Source organism: Cibotium barometz, chromosome 16 (assembly GCF_041138505.1).
Source record: "Cibotium barometz isolate CiBa-2024 chromosome 16, ASM4113850v1, whole genome shotgun sequence".
In the NCBI taxonomy this organism is placed as follows: Eukaryota; Viridiplantae; Streptophyta; class Polypodiopsida; order Cyatheales; family Cibotiaceae; genus Cibotium; species Cibotium barometz.
Window position 1 is genome coordinate 6,146,764 of NC_141061.1, and position 23,411 is coordinate 6,170,174.

Below are 23,411 nucleotides of genomic sequence, written 5' to 3' on the forward strand. Positions count from 1 at the left end.
ACGTCAGAGCAATCTATGGCGCCACAGGGTAGCGCCACGTAAGAGTGCCAACTCAGCCAACCGCTCTTTCTTGTGTTAATTAAGGCCAGGGCGCTAGTACACGGCTTCATCTAGCTGGAGCTGCGGGGATGCCACATAGGACTGCTTTGTCTGCAGCTCAGCAGACAGCGCTGTCTTAAACTACTATGTGGAGCCCGTGATACTCTGATTATGATAATGAGCAAAAATAATTAAAATTTTCATTAAAAAACGCGGCTTTGTCAGGTTGTCTGCCAACACTACTTATAATGGCAAAATTTGGCTTTGGAAAATTGGGGAATTCCTGCACAAACACATCCTGTCAAGCTTTTGGCCATGATTCTCAGCAACCCTTTAGCCAGTATTCTCAGCAAGCTCTCTTTCTCTCTCTCAGCTTCTTCGTCCACAGCTGATGCATTGAACCAATCTGGATTCTGGCTATGCGTCGGGCTTATCAATTCTCTGTAATTGCGACAAGTTCTACTCTCCTTGTTGATGAATTGAGCATTGCTGGCCATGGCAGGAGCCCAAATGAAGTGCCATAATGCAGAGTCCAAGCATGGCCAACAGCAAACTGCAGCAGTAGAAAGGGTGTCCAGTAGCACTAGAGAGCTCCTGGCCATGGGCATGCATGATGATCAGGCCATGGCCACCGAGAATGGCATGGCCATGGGTGTCATGCATAATGAGGGTGATGATGATGCTGCCCATCGTTCTGTAGAGAAAGTTATGGGGATCTCTACCCCAAGATCCCATCACAGCAGACCCAGCAAGCTCTTCACCATTCTCCACGCGATTTTCCACCTCTTCCCAGCCCCCCCTATCGCCTGCAAATGGCTCGCAATGCCATCTAGCCGTTCCAACTACTCCTCACTGGGCAGCAGAGTGACAGGCACACTCTTTGGCTACAGAAAAGGCCATGTCCACTTTGCTGTACAAGAAGACCCCAGAGCCCTGCCCCTCCTCTTGCTTGAGCTGGCCACACCCACCAACACCCTTGTCAAGGAAATGGCGTCTGGTCTAGTTCGGATTGCCCTAGAGTGTGAAAGGACACAGAACAGGGGGAAGCTCTTCTTGGAGCAGGTGTGGACCATGTACTGCAATGGAAGAAAGACAGGGTATGCCATAAAGAGGGCTTGCTCTGATGCAGATTTGCAGGTCCTGAGGCTTGTGCAAGCTGTGTCCATGGGGGCTGGTGTTCTTCCCATGCAAGAAGAAGGGCCTGAGGGTGAACTCATGTACATGAGGGCCAGATTTGAGAGGGTAGTGGGATCAAAGGACTCTGAAGCATTCTATATGATGAATCCTGATGGCACAGGTGGGCCTGAATTGAGCATTTTCTTGCTCAGAATATGAGGGAAAGTTCAATGGCTAGTTGATGTCTTGCTAAAGGATTCTCTTGGCAAGGATAAGGAGGACTGTGGTTATCCCATGAAGGTCTCTGGATTGGTGGTGTCCTTGCAAAACTGGAGAAGATTTTAGGATGCCCAGACTCTTGACAATGCAGATAATCTGTGCCTATGTGGGTATCTCATTTTAGTCGATTAGGTCGTGTTGGTGGGCATTGTGCGTGCCTATTTGGGCTGATTCGGGTCAATTTGGCTGTATTTGGGTGCAGATAAATGGGTATACGGATTGCGAATTTGGGTGTTTTTTTGGGTGCAAGAATTGGCAGAGCAAAAATTGTTTTGGGTGTTTTTCGGTGCGGATTGTTTTTGCCTATCTGGACTATTGGTGCAAATGGTGTCAATGGGGGGCTTTTTGGGCTCTTCTGGGTGGGGATGAATTGTGCTCTCTGAGGTAGCCAATTCTGATGCAAAGTGCTCAATCTTTCCAATGGGTGGTTCTTCTGGATGCAGATGCTGCATGCACTTGATTGTTTTTGGATGCTGATGCAGTTGGATTTTGTGGGCAATTGAGCAGAAGGTTATCTGTTTTGCCTTGCTGTTGCAGGCAGCTCTGGTGCAGAATGTCAGCAGCATAATTGCACAAGATTAGAGGCCATGGGGGGCACAATGTTGGGGTACCTTCTGTGGGCAGACAGTCATTAAAGAGTATAATGGCGAAAGATTAGAGCCTGCACTATTGGATTATGTGTGGAAAGTTCTTACTTGGAGCCCGTGCTGCTTAACATTAATTATAGCTTATTCGACCCGTAACTAATGATGATTAAGGCGCTTGGCCTTGAGATAAGGTAGTCAAATCGTGGGCTGGTGACTTTGCCTTGTGGAGAAAGGAACAATGAGCGGCCGTGTGACGAAGTGGAGTCGACGCATCTGTACGTTGGAAGGCTTGAAAAAGCTGAAATAATAAAAAGATTGCACTCTTTGAGGAAGTGTCCACACTATCCATCATGTGCTCCATACATTAAATAATAAGAAGTCCCTTTGTAGTCCAAGGTTTGTCACATCTAACCCTATGCTTGGTTCAAATATCAAGTCAATGGAACTGTATTTCAATAAGTAGTTCATCAATGAAGAGGGCACTTGCTCCCTTTCAACCAATAAGTTTGGGTTAGCAGCATTATGTTAATGTTGGCTCTAAAATCTTTCAATCTTTGGAAGTGGAAACGTTTCAATTCTTTTGAAGTTTGATGTTTATTTCCATATAAAATCCACCCTAGAACATGTGACAATCATACAAGTTACTAGGTACTATCACAAACCTTCATGAATCATGATTGAGAATTCATGGGGACATCCTTAAAAAATCCATCCTATAACATGTGATTGGCATAAATTACAAGATAGTATCACAATCTGGGAACCTTCATGGTTGAGGTGAATCAATTTAAAGACAATCATGTCTACGTCACACATGATCTTAGGCGATACTTTGTGTGTATTGTATGAATAAAAAGACTATGATATAATTATTGTGCACTCCTTTTTTGTGTACACATGCAATACAAAATTTAGAAAAGTGTGGTAGTCTAGAGAATTTGAATAGAATGCAATGCCTTCAAATGTTCTATGATACAAGAACAAAACACGCCCATGGATGGTAGATATGAGAATCCACTTGCACATGCTTGTAGCACTGCATAAGCTTGCACTCAAATGTCTTTTAATTTGATCTGACTAACGGACTATGTTAGAGCTTGGTTGTAGAGTATTGATTTTGAGAACTTGGACTTAACCGATAATCACCTCACATTAAGTATGGCAAGAGATAACCTCATAATAACAAGCATGGCATGTGCACATTTAATAGTGGAACAGGTAGAGCCACTGACTGCTCTTGGGCTCACCCTTGACCTTTAGAGGAACAAATCATACATGTATGAGCAACATGTGAGACAATAGATTCTCCATGTCCCATATTGCACCTAACTCCCTTGGGAAGGTTCTTACCCTTCAAAATTAACAACTTACATTGAATATTACATGTTCTTTTTTTTTGTGCCTTTTAAGATAGTTGACAATTATTTCAAAGATTACAAGTATTTTTAACATTTGTGTAGGGTATTCGAAGCCTCATGTGTGTGTATCTCTTGTGTATGAGTTATCTTATGTGCATGTGTGTGTGTCATTTATATGTGTGTAAACAAGTGCTTAGGTGTGACACCCCATTATATCTAGATAAGATAAGTGTGACATGTGTCATGTGTGTATTTGTGGGTATGATTTAAAAGATAAAGCCTATGCCTAAAAGCATTATACTTGATGAGCTTCAACACATAAATCAAATCACTATCAATGAGTCATGTAAATATTCTCCCTTTTAGAGCTTTGATCTCTCTCTTCTCTCCTATCTCTCTCTCCCATGGCTCACCATTTTTTACAAATGGTATCAGAGCCACATTTCCCTTGTGCCTGCGGCTGACCTAAGTGCCCACCTCTTCACCTCTAGTTGAACCACCCTGCTCAGGCATCGCCACACCGTCTTCGCCCTTACGCCATCTATGCACCCACCGCCTTCTTAGCTTGTGCAACCTTTTCACCATCACCATCACCACCTTCTTTGCTTGTGCAGTCTCTTCACATTTCGGCATACATCTCTTTGCCTCCGTGTGCCTTCTTCGCCCTTGTGCCGTCCATGACACCCACCTTCTTTGCCTGCCCAGCCTCTTCACGTGACCTCTGCTCTCTAAAGCCTAACACCTCCCACTCTCAAAGATACCTACAGTAGAACTTCGGCCAAGCCATCATTGCTGGCATTTGAGTTGCCTCTACTTCAACATCATGGCATTATCACTAGCAACAATCAATAAAAATTCTAGCACTAAATTTCCTACCTCTGGCAAACCAAGATGTAGCTCCTCCTTATGCGAGAGGGAGTATGAGAGACAATCTATGGAGATGACGAAGATCTAGTAGATATTACTACAGACAAACAAAAGGTGTGGTGACAAAGAAACAAGAAATCCATCGCCCTACTTAGCCTAAGTCTTCCATGCATCACATAGACTTCAAGTCCACATCCAAGCAAATCTAGGCAAAACTGGAAGGTACTGCAAAAGGATGGGGCACAATGTAATTGCTCCCCATGGGAGACCAACCACAATCGAAAAAACAAATGCACAATCTTAGATCACTTAACCTTGATATTAATGAACAACTTAAGCAACCACAAAGCTGAAAATGACAATACATGACTTCACACCACCACTGCGGCGGAAAGGAAGGCCATCCGCTTCAAAAAAAAACTAAAAAAAGAGCAAGAAAAGCATCATGCAAATTTCATAGGTGAAGATGAGGACGTACCAACTAAAGAAGAAGAGTACCCTTGCTGCTTCGGTCACTTGTTGCTAATTAGAGGATTAGCATGGCACGGGAGTTGCTCATGGCTAGATTGTTCCTAGATCACTCGGGGGGTTGTAGGGTATTCGGATCCTCGTGTGCATGTGTCCGTCTCGTGTAGTCATTTTATGTGTGTGTGTAACCTTATTCATGTTTATGGTGGGTGAACACCTGCTCAAGTGTGAACACCCCATTATATCTAGATTAGATAAGTGTGGCATTTGTCATATGTGTATTTGTTCTGAGTGTTAAAAGATAAGGCCTATGCCTATAAAAGCATTGTACTTGATGAGCTTCAACACATCAATCAAATCCCTATCATTGAGTCGTGCAAATACTCATTCTTCTCTCTATCTCTCTCCCATGGCTCACCATTTTTAACAATTTGGAACGCCCAAAAATAGACAACGACCATTAAAAATCAAGGTTGATCCAAATGGACCTTTTCTAGTAGAAATGGTTTGTAAAATATCACAACATCTAGTGGTGGCTGCACCTTATATCCTCATTTCATTGTGTTCCAGATAGAGTGTGTTGGCTTCTAGAGTGAATTAATGCAAACATGGTAGAGGATCTCTTGATGAGTTTCGGGAGCTCTAGCTATACATCTTGTTAACCACTCCGTAGGTTAACATGGTTTCACTTGCTTGACTGTAAGGCACTTTTCCATCTTACTACTCGAGTGGCACTTATTTTTTGGAAGACAGTGTTGGAACATATAGAGCGGCCTTACCTTGTGCTAAATGTTAGGGAAATTCTAAGGAATTTATGTACATACTTGCTTAAGACTAGTAATAGAGGCCGAACCATTTTTTAGTTTGACTAACCTACTGTGAAAACTACTCACTTATATATAAGTCACGTTTTGTAATAAGCAATAGACAATCATTCCCTTGCAATAGAATACTTGTGAGCTCTTCTCTTCTCTACTCTTGCTTACTTGTATGATATTAGATCCATGCATGCTTGCTTAAATAGGTTTGCTTATAGGTTTCCTCTTTGATTAGCTTCTTCTTCCCTGCATTTTGCGAGAGAAAACCATTTCAAAGGACCATCTCTATTTGGGCAAAGAGAGCTCTCTCTTCACCCCATCAGCACAAGGAGCATTCTAATGCGACAAAATGGAATGAGGATGTGACGCGGATGAGCTAGCACATCCGCATCAAGAAGTTATAATTGGCACTCTACGGCAAGGCTCAAGGACACATGCTTCAAAAATGCTAAGGGTAATCCTGGCCATCCAGCAACAGAATGTGCGATGAACGACAAGTGGTGTGCTATCTATATCAGCAACTCTCCCATAACACGTCGGAGTGTTTCTATAATGGGAGGGGGCACAAGGCTCGCCCCAACAACCAGGTCATTAACATTGGGAAAGACATGGAACTGCCAGAACTCTCAACCGCATGGGTATAGGTTGGGAGCAATTCCGAGCAACCCTATTGCAACAACAGTGGCGGTAGGGGTGGCGGTCGTGGTGGTCGTGGTTGCAGAGACCGGGCCATTGTCTAAAAATTTATCTTTTCTATACAGAGAAGGACATTGGCACCAAGATTGCCCAGAAGCACAAGAGTACGATCGGAAGAAAGCGGAGAAACAGGCAAAAGCTACAGGAAAACAACCGACGGTGGCCATGGTTCAGATTGAGTCGATGGAGGCAACTGTGGATCCTAAGGTGTGCGTGGTCACACGCTCTGGTCACAAATTGAAGCCCCCCAACAGGCGCACAGCGCAACCACTTTTGGATTGGCCCGCACAGGAAGCTGTTCTCACCAAGCAAGTTACTTCTTGGGTGGACAAGCAAGCTCCGGAATGTGTTCCAGTGCTCGGACCAAGTAAAGTGCAGTTTCGGGATGCTGTGACTCTCATCGACGACATACCTCAGCCGGGGCAGCCTCTGCCACAAGCCCAGAAGGATCTTCCGAAGGAACAACCATCCCAACACCCTAGTTTGGTCGAGAGTGAAGGATGGGATGGATTGCTCGATGCCCCTCTACAAATCAAATTGGGTCACCTTCTTAAATTGGTTCTGAATTTTCATAAAGCACTACTTCCGTCGGAGAAGATGGGCAAGGCGATCACGTGGCAGATTACCTTTCTCGATTGGATTCGGGGGAGCCAGCAGTCAGCATGGATGATGAATTTTTGGATGCTTCACTATTTGTGGTTCAGCCAAATGCGGAGGGGGTACAGTCTGAAGAGGAAGGAGCAACTCTCCCGAGCATCCCATGGACCTGGTATGAAGAAATGTTTTCTTTTATCTCTAGTGGTGGTGAGATGCCTGCTCATTTAACCAGGGACCAGCGACGGCGCCTTGCTTTGCGGAGCCGCTCATTTGAAGTCTGTGTGGGGGAACTTTATTATCGCAATGTTGCAGATGCACTGTTGCGGTGCATCCTGCCCCATGAGCAGGAGACAGTGTTGTGGGAAGCCCATTTGGTGGGCATTTCTTAGGAAAAATCACCGCGAAGAAGGTCTTACAAAGTGGATTATGGTGGTCATCTGTTCATGCGGATGCACAGTAGTTTGTGTTTTAGATACTAAGCATAGGGCTATGCTCCTAGCACCTTGGAGCATCTACACACCAAGTTTGAGCCTGTTTCGCAGTAACTCTAACCAGGAACAGGTATATTCTTACTGCCACCCACAGATTACTGTACGAAGTGGGTAGAATCATGGGCTTTGCGGGATAATACTGCTCTCTCTGTGGCAAAGTGTCTCTTTTGGATGTTTTTACCAGGTTTGGCTGTTCAGTGGAGTTGGTCAGTGATCGGGGCGGTCATTTTATCAATAAAGTCATCAAACGAAGTTTTACTTTGTGCTGCATCGCAAATCGTCCGTATTACCCTCAGGCCAATGGGCAGGTGAAATCTTCTAATAAGCAGATAATCCACATTCTGACTAAAGTGGTCAGTCTTCATCGGACAGATTGGGATGTGAAGCTGCCAACGGCACTTTGGGCTTACCGCTTAAAGTAGCAACTGGGTTGACACCACTCAAACTTGCTTTTGGCATGGAGGAAATCACACCGGTCGAATTTGTGGTTCCCAGTTTGCGCCTTGCAGTTACGGACAGATTGCTGCCAGAGGATTCATTGGCATACAGATTGGAGGTCATTCAGGAATTAGATGAAGAGAGGATGAAAAGCTTTTATTGGGCGTAGGAAATTCAAACTCGTAGAAAAGGCAAGTGGATCGGCATTTGAAGAAGAAATTTTTCCAAAGAGGGCAATTAGTGCTGGTGTTTTCTTCGCGTGCATGTTCAAGCCCGCAAAACTGAAGGTACGGTGGACCGTGCCGTTTTGGGTGTATGCTTCTTGTGGTCCCACCTCTTATTTCCTCGTAAATCTTCATGGGGAAGTCCTTTCTTCTCTGGTTAATGGGTTTCAGATGCGTCATTATTTTCCGGCGGTTCCTCTTCAATGCCCTTTTTCGGTTCCTCTTCAATGCCCTTTTTCCGGCGGTTCCTCTTCAATGCCCTTTTTCGGTTTTTGAGGAGAATTTCTGAGGAGAATACACTTTCTTTCATGATGGTTTCACTCATTCCACATCAAGGGCGGCTTTCGTCAATTCGTTTTTCTTGGTTTTTTCTAGGTGTCATACCTTCATGCATCAAAAAGCGGTCGTTGTTTTGCATGCAAAAACTCCCTCCTTTTTGTGGAAAAGCATTCTATTTTCACTCTTATCTTTCTGCTCGCCTTGTGCTTTTCTTCCTTGCGCTCTTTTCTTCTATAGCAGCCATGACTGCTTCTCTTGCGCAGTTCTTACCGGTCACGCTGATTGTTCATCTCGAGCGACCAGCTATTGATGCATGGCTCACCGATAAGAGCATCCGCGTTTACTCCAACTTCCATTTGGAGCGTGTGCAGGTACACCCGCAGTCATTGCCCTCGCTCTACGGCAATTAGCTGTTGGCGATATGGTGGCTATACAGGATGCAGCGGTGGAGCTCACAGTGGAATACATTCAGCAGAAGCTGCACTTACCCGCAGACGGAGCTATTGCTCTGCTAGCAAAATGGTGGTAGTTCTCGCAGCCGAGATGGAGGCAGAGTTTGGTCCCAAAATCAGTCGGAAGTATAAACTTTCTGGATGCACTGATTTGGCAGCAAAGGAATGCTACAGATGGTTTTTAGAAGCCATTTGGCTGCAGGCAAAGACTTATACAATGTCAGTAAAGGTGAAACAGCTAATCAAAACTTCTTAGTTCGGGCCTGTTTCTTGGGCTCGTATTCTAAAGGACCGAATTCGATTTGAGGCTCAGCGGGTATGTTCTCACATGCAGAAAGGGCAGGTAGTACACTCTAAGGTGGGTCAGATATTGCAGATCTTGTTCCCTCTACCCGCCAATTTTTTGGTTTCTCTTCGGCCTGCTACCTGTCATTTTTCGGCTCCATTATCTACCAGTGCTTCAGTCACAGTCATCGTTTCTAATGGAGTACCGGTTGTCAGTAGCAGTTCTAGAGGCCAAATGCGCTCGCATGCAGAAGTGGTGGCCAGTGATGTTGAACGGGGTGAGGGCACTGTTTCTGTTATTACTGCGGCTGTGCCTGTGGTGGGTACCCCTTTGCGCCCTCGGTTGCAATGTCACCACAGGGGGTTTCTGCTCTACACCGGTGGTGCCAACAGATTCAGGAGCGGTCACTGGTGAGCACGACACCAGTCGTTGTGCCGAGTACTACCCTTCCAATACCGACGCCTGCGGGAATTCAACAGCTCACAGCACCTGCGGTTTCAGTTTTTGGGGTAGGGACCGCAGTCTTTACTGATGCGGTAGTTACCACAGTTCTTCCTTTTCCCTGGGAAACCCCGCAGTATGAGGTCCAACCAGCACACTTGGAAAGTGTTGTGCGGTTACTTCAGCATCCTGCAGACTTATGTCGCAATGCTCCTCAAGCTAGTGCCCAAGCTACTCGCATATCAACTCTTGAAGCACATGTGGCGCGTCTTTAATCCCAAAATGATAATTTATTGCATGAAGCTAATAGGATTCTAGGTCTTCAGAACAGAATTTCTGCGCTGGAGCAGCGGTTGCAGGAGGCTGAACGTAGTGAGGAGGTTACAAGAGATAATCATGAAGTTTTTTGCAGAGCTGTTAATGATGAACTGGCCAGACACCTCACTTATGAAGCCTTAGCTAATTACTTACAGAAGCAGCATCCAGGGGATGTCCTGATCAATATGGAAGATTTAGAATCCTTAGCTTTAACGCTCAGTTTTGAAGTAGCTCATCATCACTGGGTGGGAAGAACAAATTGCTATGTGGAAGGCCAGTGTTTCCCAACAACAGCCATCTCAAGTTTCCAACGTAAGTACTGTTTCTGTGCCCATTGCACAGAATGAGAGGGGTAAGGCTCCTATGGAAGAAGGTTCTGCTTCGCACTGCTTCGCAGTCTGTTCTTCTGGGTTGCTGCTTGGTCGGATGCAGATATTGCCAAAGCTGGTCCGGGAACGTGACGACGCAATCTGTGCTTTGGCAAAGCAAACTGCTAAGAGGCGTAGAGCTTCTTCAATGGTGAATAGGCAGAAGGACCAAATTCAGCACCTATGTTTCTGGCTGGAGTAGATGGGACATTCATTTGCCCTAGCATTACCCCCTCAACCACCGTATTGGACGGAAGCTGATTCCTATCTTAGCCGGCATTATGAGCAACATGTACCTTTTGCTCAGCTTCAAGCCCCTCCTACTGCTGAAAGGGTTATTCTTAGGGAACCTACACCTGAAGAATGAAGGGCCGGCCGAAATGTATATATGCAACAATGGTTTTGTCGCACGCACTGGCTTGCAACACGAGGCCAATGGTGGTAACAGAAAGATACACGGACCTGGTGAGGGAAATTGATGAATTACATAGAGCCAGAGTTCCATAGTCTACGGGAGAGCATGCTGCAATTGCTGTGGAGGATGCAGCACAACAAGTGGAAACTTTGGATTCAGATGATGCAGCTTAAGAGGAATGTAGATGCGGTTCGATGAATAAGGCACTTAACTTCTATCAAGGGCAAATGCCATTTTTTTGGGTTCGCGCAAGTCCATCGTACATGCCAAGTGTTGCGGCATTTACCACACACCACAAGGGAATTCTTCAATCAATGAAATCTGTTGCAATGTTCTGTGTAATTTTTCCATACTTGTCTTCACTCTGTGATGCTGTTAACTTAATCTTTTATCCATCTGTAAGATTAGTATGTTGTGAATGATGGCAACCAGTCCCATAATTGTTTACTGTCTGTGCAAGAAGTAAATGCGATTATAATTTGTCTGAGTGGTCTCTCCAATTGTCCGTTGATTCTGTCCAACTTGTCCGGAAGATCCCGCTCCTTCGGCTCCTTCAGGTCCTCCGCCGGATCCACCTACTATGGATTCATCATCATTCCATTGTCTGAGTACATCTAGACGACATGTCAATTGAACAATTTTCTTAAATTCTTGAATATATCCAATGTAGAGATTGTCTATAAGCTCACGAATACGAGCTTCATATGTGTCAACTTCACTCCAGATAGCTCATATGCCTCTGCATCATCCTCTGCATCATCTTCTGCATCTAGAGCACTGATTCTGCTTTGTAGCACCTGTAGATTTTCTCCGTCTGCCTTTGACTGAGCTTCATGCTACTCCATGACAAACATATGCTGGCTTAATAGATGTTCACTTTGGAGCGCAACATTTGTACATTTTTTTACAGGCTCTTGATCTCCTACTGCATCTACAGTTTTTCATGTTTAACTTGAGAGAGCTCCCTAGCCTACATATCAATGATACTCCTAAAATGTGTTTGTTCCCTTTACTAGTTGTACTCTAAGTGTTTGCAGCTCTTCCTTTGTTTTACAGAGCTCTTCTCTAATATCATCTACTCCCTGTCGAGGAGATACAACTTTGTCTACACATAGGGAGATATTTGCAAGTAGCCTGTATCTTTTCTAGATTGATTTCATCAATTGTATTCAAAAAAGAGATATTTGCAGAGCACTATTGTTGACCAGCTGGATCCTGAAGAGCGTCTTCATTGCAGTTGTATGTTGCTGATCCTCTTGTGTTCCTTCTATAAAGCAGCACTTCCTTGCACTTGATTCTTCTTACTGCATTTATCCATGTGCATGAAACCAAATGCACCTCTAGTAGCCGTCTACGAACCCGTTGTGCTCTACAAAACTTCTTGGTGCATGAATTGGATAAACAGACCAATCTTAGTCTTGGAATTAGGCCCAATGTTCTTTAATTCTGGCTTCAACTATAGGTACAAAATTTGAGCCCATGCAACTGGCTTCCTTGTAAAGATATACATATATAACCCCATGGCCTTTTTTGACATATAAGTTACCTTATGTGTTAAGATTATCATTTCGAACGATGAATTGAAAATGCAATCTATTGTGAGCATCTTGATGGTTGCTGAGCAGCTGATCCTTTGGAGTCGAAATAGGACTCCAAAGGAGTCGAAATAGGACTCCATGTCCTCCTCTGTATTGTGAGCATCTTGATGGTTGCTGAGCAGCTGATCCTTTGGAGTCGAAATAGGACTCCAAAGGAGTCGAAATAGGACTCCATGTCCTCCTCTGTAGGTAGTAGCAGCTAGTACGTCAACTGTGCCGTCTGATGGAAGATTGAAAACTTGAGAAACATATTCAGTAGAGTGAAGGTAAAGTTGCCATCTACAATTTTGATGATTGCATTCTTCTACACTTCCCAGCAACTGTTTTAAAACTTTAGGACCTGGTGGTATCTGGTTCCATGGCATGGAGGCAAACTGTAAATAGGCCCACTTTTTCCAGCCATGCTCTATTTCAGTTAAGATTGACATCCATGGTTAACACCATATTGGGGAATATGGGAATTTCCCACAAGTTTGGGACACGTGGTCAAAAGTTTGGATTAACCATAACTTGAACACCACTAATCCAAAATGAGCGCTTTATAGCTCTTTAGATTCCATTTTTCAAGCGCTTTCCAACGATAGGTCATATGATAGGGTTTTGAGAAACTTACAAACATGTTATCCATGTCCCCCTTTTTTAAGTATTCAAAAATGAGAATTGGGAAATTCCCAAATTCACTAATATGGTGTTGGTTGTTGTAAGCCTTTAAAATTCCACCATGATTGCTGCTTCTGAGTTTGGAGGTGAGAGTAAACTGTGAAGGCAACAAGCAAAAAAAAAGCATAGAGAATACACAAAGAAAGCTAGGAAAGCAAAAAGTGCAAAGTGAGCTCTGGTAAAGATTGTAAGCAAAGGATAAAAAGTAGATAATAAGAACATTAAACTGCGGTAATGATAATCTAAACAAAAAAAAAAGATTTACCCACGATATCACAATAATGACAATAATGAAGTTACACTCTATCAAAAGAACATGGCGGCGACATGAGTTAAGAAATGATTAAAGAAATGCCACCCAATTTGGTAATGCACGAACTAATGCATGAGTGCAATGTGGACTACGACACATATTAGATGCATGTATGATAGAAACAGTGTACACTAGGACGACAGACACCCGTTTAGGTAATCGTCCGAAATAGGGCTTTAACCGAAAACCATTTACAGGCTTCGGAAGTTTCACACCATCCAGTGTCACCAATTTGAATGTGCGAATGCAAAGTTTGGAAAATTCATTAACATAAAAAAATCAAAGTTTTGTATTGCGATCGATCCACAGCTTCCTCTAGTGCTAAATGAGATCAGATGTCCAGACACTTTGCAACCTCTTTTCTTCTAAGGCCAATAGTTGTTCCAATTGGTGTGCTTCGGATTCTTCAGAAGATAGTCATGCATACATCGCCACTTTAAGTTGGGTACCACAAATTCCATTGGAACTATTGCCTCCTCCAGCCCATAGACCATGGAAAATGGCATTTGTCATGTTATTGTTGCTGACTTTTGTAAGCTATCCGGAATGCCCAAAGTGCGGAATACAACTTTTGATCCTAATCTATCCAGTTTTCATTGACCACTTTCTTCAAGATTCTCAATAAGATTTTGTTGGAAGATTCAGTTCAACCATTGGCTTACAGATAATATATTGTGGATTTCTTATGAATAATAATATAGTATTAAGTCATTCTATTAATTACTCCATTCAAAAAATATCCACCTTGATCACTGACTAACTCAATTGGGCATCCAAATCTCGTCATAATCATTTCATAAAGAAATTTTACAACAAAACTGGTTTTATTATCTTTTAATGCTTTAGCTTCCACCCACTTGGTACAATAATCTGTGGCTACCAGAATATACTTGTTGCCAATTCTCTGAGCTGGCGGTTTAAATGGTCCAACAAAATCCAGACCCCATTTTTGAAAAGGTTCCATTGAAAGTACTCGACTATGGAGCTGGCTGACCCAATCGCTCACAAATATCTTACTCTCGAGCAAACTTCCATGCCTCTTTAATCACTATAGGCAACCATAATCCAACTTGAAATATTTTTCGGCCCGTTACCTCTCTAAAAAAATGGCCACCACTTACACCTTAGTGTATTTCCATCAATATTGCTTGTTGCTCATGTACTTGGACACACTGGCAAATTATTTGATCAATGTCTATTTTGTATAATTGACCTGCAGCTTCCAAAAAGGTTTTACTTCAGAGAGCTAAATGCCTCTGAAGATCTCTGGTCATACCATCTGGGAAATTTCCCTCTATTAAGAACATAAGCATTTCTTCATACCAATCTGGAGCCACAGTAATTCGGAACAAATTCACATTCAATAACTAATTTGATACACCTTCCGGAGCTTCTCCAGTATCTATGTGGGATAGAAAATATGTGCAACTACATATTGATTGCCCGGTGTATGATGAACAAAAAATTCAAATTCTTGTAATATCAACATCCACCTTGCTAATTTTCCTGATAAATTGGGCTTATTAACCAAAAATACCAATGCTTGATGATCTACATGAAAAGTAAATTTGTTGCCCAAAAGATAATGCCAATTTTTCTTCGTTGAATAAATCATTCCAAGTGCTTCTCGGTCTGTATAGTAGAATAATTCTTTTAAGCTCTAGACAACATTTGACTGGCATAATAAACTCGTCGGAACCATCCATCCTGAGATTCTTGCATAAGAACACTTCCAATAGCTACATCAGAGGCATCAACAAAGATATGGAATGGTTTGGACCAATCTGGTGGTTGAACAATCGGTGCGACTGTCAACATCGGTTGTAATATCGAAAAGATTGCTAACATGCCTTCGTCTAGACATACGAAACATCTTTCTTTGTTGTAAGAAGATACATCGAATAGCCACATTTGCCAGATACCACAAGAATCGGTTATGCCATTTAATCTGACCCAGACATCTTTATAATTCTTTGATATTGCGGGGTGCCAATAAAGCCTTACTTCCACCTTCTTGGAATCTACCGCAACGGACACTACATGCCCTAACAGGATTCCACTGGTGACTACAAATGCACATTTAGCCAGATTGAGACTCAGACGGGCGGTCCGGCACCTTTTGAGACAGATTGAGACTCAGACGGGCAGTCTGGCACCTTTTGAGACAGAGTGTCAAAAATAAGAGATGCTCCACCATTTTACTGAAGACACTAAAATAATCCAAGAATACTTTTATAAATGTGACCAAGTAATCATAGAAATTTTATTGAACCATTCGTTGAGAAATGTTGCTGGAGCATTCTTTAGACCAAATGTCATCACATTGGAAGCAAATGCTCCCCATTCTGTAGTAACAAAAGTTATTTTTTCACGATCATCCGGAGTCGTTAGGACTTGATTATAGCCATTGAAACCATCCAAGAAAGAATACATCTCACGGCCTCCGAGAGAGGTGACAGCATCTAACATTGAATTTGCGAACGCGAGTGGAAAAGGATCGATCTGTGTTGCAACATTGAGCTTCTGCTAATCCACACATACATGGAGCTTTCCATTCTTTTTTGAGCACAATCAGTATCGAACGAGCCAAGTCACCTTATCCACTGGATATGGTGAATCCTACTTTCAGGAGTTTATCAATTTCCTCCTTAACCTACTTTGCATAATTCGGGTTCTTCCGGTACCGCTGTTGCTTGATGGGAATGGCATCCTCCTTAAGATTGATATGATGATAAAACTAAGGATCAACTCCCTTCATATCTTTATAACTCCAAGCAAATACATCCATGCATGATTTTAATAATTTCTAGAGTTGTTTAAATTCTACATCCAGCTTATTGCTGACAACGAACCATCTTTGGATCCTCCACATCACCCAGATTCATGTCTTCCAGCTCATATGCTATCAACCTGGCTCTCGTTCATTGCTTTCACATGATTTTCTTCTACCTGGATGAGAGCATCATCTAAGATAGTGCTCTCCAACGCAGAAGACTAGACCATATCCGGAGTTAGACTATAGTGGGAAATAATTTTATCCACATCCACTTCAAATAGTGATACTAAATTTGGATTCTGGTTAAGGATTTCTTCCTCTTCATCCGCATCAACTCCTTCCAACCACTTTAATCCTTCAGCACAAACTGGGCACATGGATTCTTGTAACATCTCACTGGATGCCACTTGTACACAGACTTTCTTCTTCCAATTTCGGATTGTAATATGATAAGTTGCCCAATTGTGTTTAATTTTTGCTTGCCTCAACCATGGTCTACACAATAGCATGGGGTAAGATTCAGCTACTCCTTCCATCTTCAACACAATGAAAGCAATTGGGAAGTCACATGCTACTATCTAGATTTCAGAGTTTCGGAGTAATCCATTTCTGTGTTGATCTGCCATTCAAATGAGAAATGGAGCCGGTTCTATTCTTTCTCCAAGATGTCCAGTTCTTGGCGGGTTTTATCTGTAATAATATTTACTCCAAATCTACCATCAAGAACCACACCCTTGATGGTCTTACCCTGTATCTAAATTGTGACTTTTAGAACTAGCTCGTCCTAATCCGCAGTATAGCAGGCTGGCTAGATTTTGAAAGTAGATTGATCGGGTACTAAAGACAGCAATTGATCCAACATCATATCCAGCTTCATACTCTTCAGATCATCCTAGAGATCATACTCAAAAGCTGCCATCTTTCCACATCTCGATTGTTTCTTTCCAGATGACTGGATAGTATTATGTTGCTTTGATTAACTTTTCCCCATCGAGCTGAAGCTTTTTGCTTCCTTTGAGTTGTATTCACACCTCTTTGGCGGAGTGACGTCAAACTGAACAGCTTTCCCGCATTCTATGTGAATCGGCACCTTCCGGCCTCCTTCATCCAACTGGACTTCTTTAACGCATTCGATGCATACTAGCACTCTCTAGCCTCCTTCATCCTTTGTCAGTTCCTCTAAGAGGTTGGATTCTCCTGGCCATCCACAAACTTCTTCTTTCTTTGACCTTCTTGAGGCTTTCTAGGAGAAGGAATGACAATCGTACTTTCCTTATTGTGCTTCTTTGCCAGCAAAGTCAAACTTGCCACCACTGGAATCTAGGATTGGACGTGCCAATCGTTCCGAACCGCCTCTTGTGCTTCTTGCACTAACTTGGAAACCTGGTCCCGGACATGCTTTTGGTCCACCCAATCCACAGGTTTGTCCTTTGCCTGTGGGCAAAGCATTCTTTTCTTGCATTACTGACTCTTGTGAATGTGTCACTGCCAGTATAGCCACCATTGGTGGATTATCTTCCACCGAAATAAGCTCAATCTGAAGAACCATATTCATTGTCGGAGCTTGAGAAGTACACCGCTCTGCTTGATTTTATTGTAACTCCCCGTGATGGCATTTCCAAACTGAACATTTAGACTTCTAGTGGCTTGGGGGTTTACAATAATAATAATGAAAACTGCCTCTGGGTACTCCTCCAGATCTACCGTTCCCATAACAACAATACAGTGGTGCATTAGTATTTGCCGGATTTATAGATGCCACTTGCTATAGACAGAAACACTGGGTTGCCCTAGTTGTGTGACTTGTGGTGGATGATAAACATGGCTGTTGTACCAGCAGGCTCCTATGCTATGTGTGTTGGTCGTGCAGATTGCACAATATGGGGTCAGCTTGCACTCCTCCTTGGTATGACCTTCATTGGAGCACTTGGTACACCAAAATCTAAGGCAAAATCTGGATCTAATCCCACCTGTACTTCCTCTGGTAAACTTTGTCAATACCACCAACAATCATTCACATCGACATTCTTATCTAGCCTCTGGCTCCGCTGCTTCCGGATCTGGTGCTTGGAATTTGCATCCAAATCCAAATTTGAGTCCGCATCCAAAGTTTCCTCTGCTTCCTAGTCATCATCTAAGGAATCCAAGTTATGCTTATGCTTTCCCTTCTTAGAAGTGCGACTTGTCAAATTGCGCTCGGCATGTCGAGCGGCTTCCACCAATGCATCAAAGCCCGCGATCGTAAGATCCACCGAAGCGGACAACTGGTTTCAGCTCCTTAAGCAATCCATGAACAAACTATTCCCCCATTAAAGCTTCAGTAGGTCGATCCATAGGATCCACCCGACTCTGAAGAGTACGAAAATGGGCCGCATAATCAAGCAACCACTTCTGTTCCAGTCGACGAAGCTTATCTAGCACTTGAGAAGAGGTTTTGTCTTTCCAAAACTGATGAAGGAAAGCATCCTGAAGGACCTCAAAGGTAAGAAAATTATTGGTACCATATTGAGCATGCCAATTGGTTACTTCACCACATCAAAAGTGGCGCTAAAAGCATTTCGCTTGGTCACTGTGGGAACAGTGGGAGGTATACCATTAGCACGCCATATATTTTCAAAATTAGCGACATGGGTAGCTGGATCTTTCTTTTTCTTGTCCTATTGAACTTTGGATACTTTAAAGAGACCTGATAAACCATTCTGCCAGGTGGCAAAGTGGCAGTGCCAAGGCCCAATGGAACCAAAGCAAGAGCGGCAGCGTCGCTGAGACCCGCCAAGGAGGAGACCAGAGACTAATAAGCTCCATGCACAAATAGGCCATCCGGACATTCAGGCTCACTTCCAAATTCTTCGTCAATGGAATTATCCTCTGATGTATCTCTAAGATCCGAATTATACTAGCTAGCATCGTCAGGGGATTATCATCGGCTATAGCGGTGTGAGATGAGGCGAAGTCCTTCCTCTGATGAGCAGCGTAACGTTACGCATGGTCAGTCATGCGGTCCACGACGATCAAGAATAATACCCTTGCTCATCCGAGAGAGTTTCCAGACCATCCAGTTCTTGCTTAGTATCCGGATCAAAGAGCACAGGCATGCCACTCAGTAAAGGGAAAAACTGAGGAAAATTATCAAATCACATGGCACGAGGAATATAACGTAAAACTTGATGGCAATAACGACCCGACCCATTTGAAAAATGAATGGTTTTAAATTCAATGGCGATCAATATTACCCCAATGACTAGCTAATTGGATGGCAGTGAATTCAGCGCGACAGTGATCAACATACGAGAGTGCATAGGCATCTACAACTATAATCTTGATATAAACGGGGATAAAACCCCACAACGCCACATTGCGATGAATGATTTTAACATTGCCAATATCTAAAAGGCTAGACACAATCACACGCTTAACTGGGAGAGGTAATAGCTCAACCAGTGAAAGATCCATGCATGGAAAATAATATACTAACAAATAAACAGAACTAAGAGACTCAAACAGAAATCGAATATAGTAGGATTGCCAAAGTGTTGGCGGAAAAGCCAACGTATAAAATCACGCATGTTAACATACAAAAATTATCGAATATTAAAAGATAACATTACAAACAAGTAAATAAAGAACAGGTAATTGGCAAACCATCAGTGGACCATGCATATTATTGCTGCTCCTGAATGAATTAATAAGTGAATACATAAGCAGTGTGCTTTGCGCCTTAAGATGTTAACAGGTGTGGTACAAAACATCACATACATTTGGTATGTCAGTTGAATTCTCATGGCTATTCAGCGGATAAGTATTAAAGTACTAAGGATAAACTATGGGTTAACATCTTTTCCCAATTGGTGTAATATGTCCCACTATTACCTAGCCCTAGCCTTGTGTTATGGGCTACCGCACCTTCCAAGAAAGAACTCTACCCATTCACAATCAAAAGAAGCAATAGACAACAACCATTGTTGGGTACTTACCAATGCTTCGAGCTCACGTCCCTTGAGGCTCCCCAAGCTCACTTTTAGAAGCTCTACTCCTCCAATCTCCACCTCCACACTTTCACCGTAGAGTCGCTCTCACCACAATGCAAGGCAATCTACCTCTCACTCTTCCCGGCTCACACACATGCATAGAAAGGGAACATGCACTAGAGTACACTCTCACAAGACAAAGCAAGAGCTCTCATAGCACAAAGGGGGGATTGTGTCTTTTCATTATGAGAATTTTCCTTTTATACAATTGGCCCTTATTCACACTTGGGCGCCCAAAACTTACTAAGGCCTTGGGTGGCTAGTATCTCAAAATATACAACGTTTATAGTGCCTTTACATGACACTTATTAATGTCCTCGATTGGAGGAGCATCTTTGTTAATCTAAAATGGGATTAACATCCCCCCTACATGATGTAGGTTTTGTCCTCAGAACCTTTACCTAGGCTGAAAGACTTGGTCCCTAAACTCGTGTCTACGGCAGTGCGATAGGACTGAAGTTTTTTAAGGGTTCTTCGGAATGCTGAGTGGGAAGTCTAGAACCCGGTGTCAACCATGTTTTTGAATGTGACATGCACGTATCTAGGAAGACACCTTAGGCGATGATAGTAAAGCATCATGCCTCTTTGAGTTGGCCCTCTGTTCATGTCAAAGCAAAGCTGCTCCACGTTAAATCCATTATGTCTTTCTTTTGGTTGATCGATGAGGACTATGATCAACTTCAAGAATCTTACAGCAGCTACTATATCTCGATATCCGGGATTTTGCACCATGCTCTTATCCATGTGAGCACAATTGCTATCTTTGACTTGTTGTATCTTGGAAGGTTGATGGTGGCGAGAAATGCGAGAAGTTGTAGCAAACATGAGAATCCCGTTTCTTTGCCTCTTGGAATTGTAGTGGAGTTTGGCGCCTTTTGAGTGGCATGAATAAAGGATCTACTCTTTGTGCTAGGGGGAGCTCTGGTACTGATAACTGTATTCGGGCACTGTTAGGTACTCCTTTCGCCTGTCCGGCTGTATGCCAAAATCTACATGGCGGGGGTTGGTATCGTTTATGTGGATAGTTGTGTAGCCTCTCCTTGTATGCATAGGGTGTTACTTCTGCCATCTGTGGAAACAATAGTAGTAGGAGCTGATCCATAAATGTGACAATTTTGATTTCTAGCAAATTAGCCAATTTGCGGATTGGCCAGCTTTGTGTGACGAGCCACATTTTCCCATAACGTCCTTTCTCCACCCATCGATAAAACAGCTCCTCTAAATCTAGTTTTAGAGCTTGGAGAGGGTATGGAACGTAAGGCTACCTCCTTGACTCCATGGTAGAGTATGCATCCGGCAGGATTCTTTTAGTAGGCTCAAAGGGTGTGATTTGCATCAGCACCTTGAACATTAGGTTTGGTTTCAAGAGTGGATTTCCTATGCGGATGAAGCCCTCATATTCTACAGCTATCAAAGACTCAAGAATATTTTCATCAGAAAAAGCTTGGATATCATCGTGAGGGTGATGGCCGTGTACCTCATCGATCGACCTTGGTGGAGATAGTGTTGGTGCTAGCATCTCCTCGGGGGCGAGTGCTAGTGGGAAAATCAACTGGGAGAGAAGAGAAGCGAGAGAAGATGCAACCTACCTCAGTTTTGTTAGTTGGAGATACATTAGGAAAGGGGTTTAATAACTTATTGGCCATGGAAGAGAACACTGGATAAGTAAAAGATGAGGAGGTTCCTTGTGTTTCTTCTTAACCCTCTCCAAAACTTGGGGGCGGGAGGTTGGGCTTGTTAGTTTTCATAAATTCCTGGAGATCACTTATATAATCAGTGGTGGTTATATGAGGATATTCTATATGCTCTTTATCAAAATTAAAAATCACATTAGTGAGCATAGCCTCTAAATGTTTACGGATATTTTGATAAAGTTTTATAATACCAAAAGGATGATATAATGTAGATTCGGAAAGATTTAGATGTTGATGGGTATTATATACTTCAGTCCATCCATGGCAAGTTCGTGCAACCACCTCGTAGTTGGCCGGTGTCATTGGGATATCATCTGGGATAAACAAGATGTCTGACTGTTGTAGTACCCGACACCAACTACGAAGGTTCAGCACTATGGGATGTAAGGGGAAAAAGAAAATATCAGCTGGGTTAGTTAGAACTATATCCCCCTCGTAGGATTCCTATTATGATGGTTGGGTCAGCATCCCTTTCTGTATTTTGGTGAATGAGGGTTAGGTCTCCTAGACTGAGATCTTCAGTTAAGTTAATTTCATATTGAAGAAGAGAGAGGCTTAGTGTAACAATGTTAGAGTTTGAGGAGGGGCCCGAGGAGTTACTAGCAACAAACCTATCTCCGCGCATTCAATGAGTTGGCGTAATTCGTCTGGTTGGCCAGTTCGTTGGGATCTTTGCTGGAGGGCGAGCTGGCATTCCTAATCATGTATTCTTGAGTCTTTGGTGGTGAGGATTGTGGAGATGGCGGCTTCCTGCACATCTCGAGTAGTAGCCAATTCTACATATCTTCTATCTGCTTCCTCTGTTGTAATCCTAGACGTTGTGGCCTAAATAGTAGCTTCTTCAAGTAATCTTTACCGCTCCTCTGCCAAGCTTTGGCTTGTAGTACGTGCTCAAGCACCTGTTGATAACTAACAATCATTTGATCTATCTCTTAGGACTTTACATTTATCACCTCATTGAGGGCCTTTAGTTTCTCATCATGCGCTTTGTTCATTTGCTTTCATTTTGTCTGAAGGCTTACCACTCTTTTTTCTGCTTGAGTAATTGCTTCAGTGAGTGTTTTTATTTGTCCTGTATACCCATCTTCTTTTGCTTGGAATGTGGCTTGTGCTTCCTCTAGTTGCCTTGTATATTGTGCTTCCTTCTCCTTTGTATATTGTGCTTCCTTCTCCTTTGTATATTGTGCTTCCTTCTCCTTTGTATATGCCACTTCCTTTTGCAGTTGGACTTTGACCTTTGACCTACTCTAATCTTGCCTTGAGCTCTTTGTTTTCTTTTGTGGTACGGACTATGGTCTTACTAATGAATCTGTTATTACCTTCCAAAGTCTGCAGTCTTTCCTCATGTTCCTTGGCTGCCTTTAAGCTCTTTAGGATCACTTCCATGTGAGTGGCATCTACTGCTACTATTTGCTCCTTAAGTTCTTTCACTTGGTCCATAGACTCTTGGACCTATTTCCATAGCGTAGCATTCCTTTCATATGCAGCAGTGTTAAGCAAGTGACTTCTCCATACTCATTACTCTTGGTTCCAAAGATCTGCACTTGTGGAGGCCGAGCCTTTTGTTTGGTGCACTAGCAATGTATCGAGGCCTTCCATGGTTTCTTCGAGAAAGTGATGAGTGTTGATATTTTGCAAGGACGATCCTTCGTCAACAATTCCCTTAGCTTCTAGGCGCCTTCTCTTACTTGGACTCGTGGGCTCATCGGGTCTCTTCCTCTTCTCAGCTTCTTGAGATTATGGGTGTGTTGAGGTGGCCTCTTCATTCCTATTGCCTGCATCGTTTTGTGGCACTTGTTCTACTG

General features: G+C 43.0%; 1 pseudogene; it reads left to right on the top strand.

The window, feature by feature from the left end:
- The first annotated feature begins 327 nt into the window (after window positions 1-327).
- Window positions 328-2,516, top strand: LOC147630298 (protein MIZU-KUSSEI 1 pseudogene; annotated as a pseudogene).
- The last annotated feature ends 20,895 nt before the right edge of the window (window positions 2,517-23,411 follow it).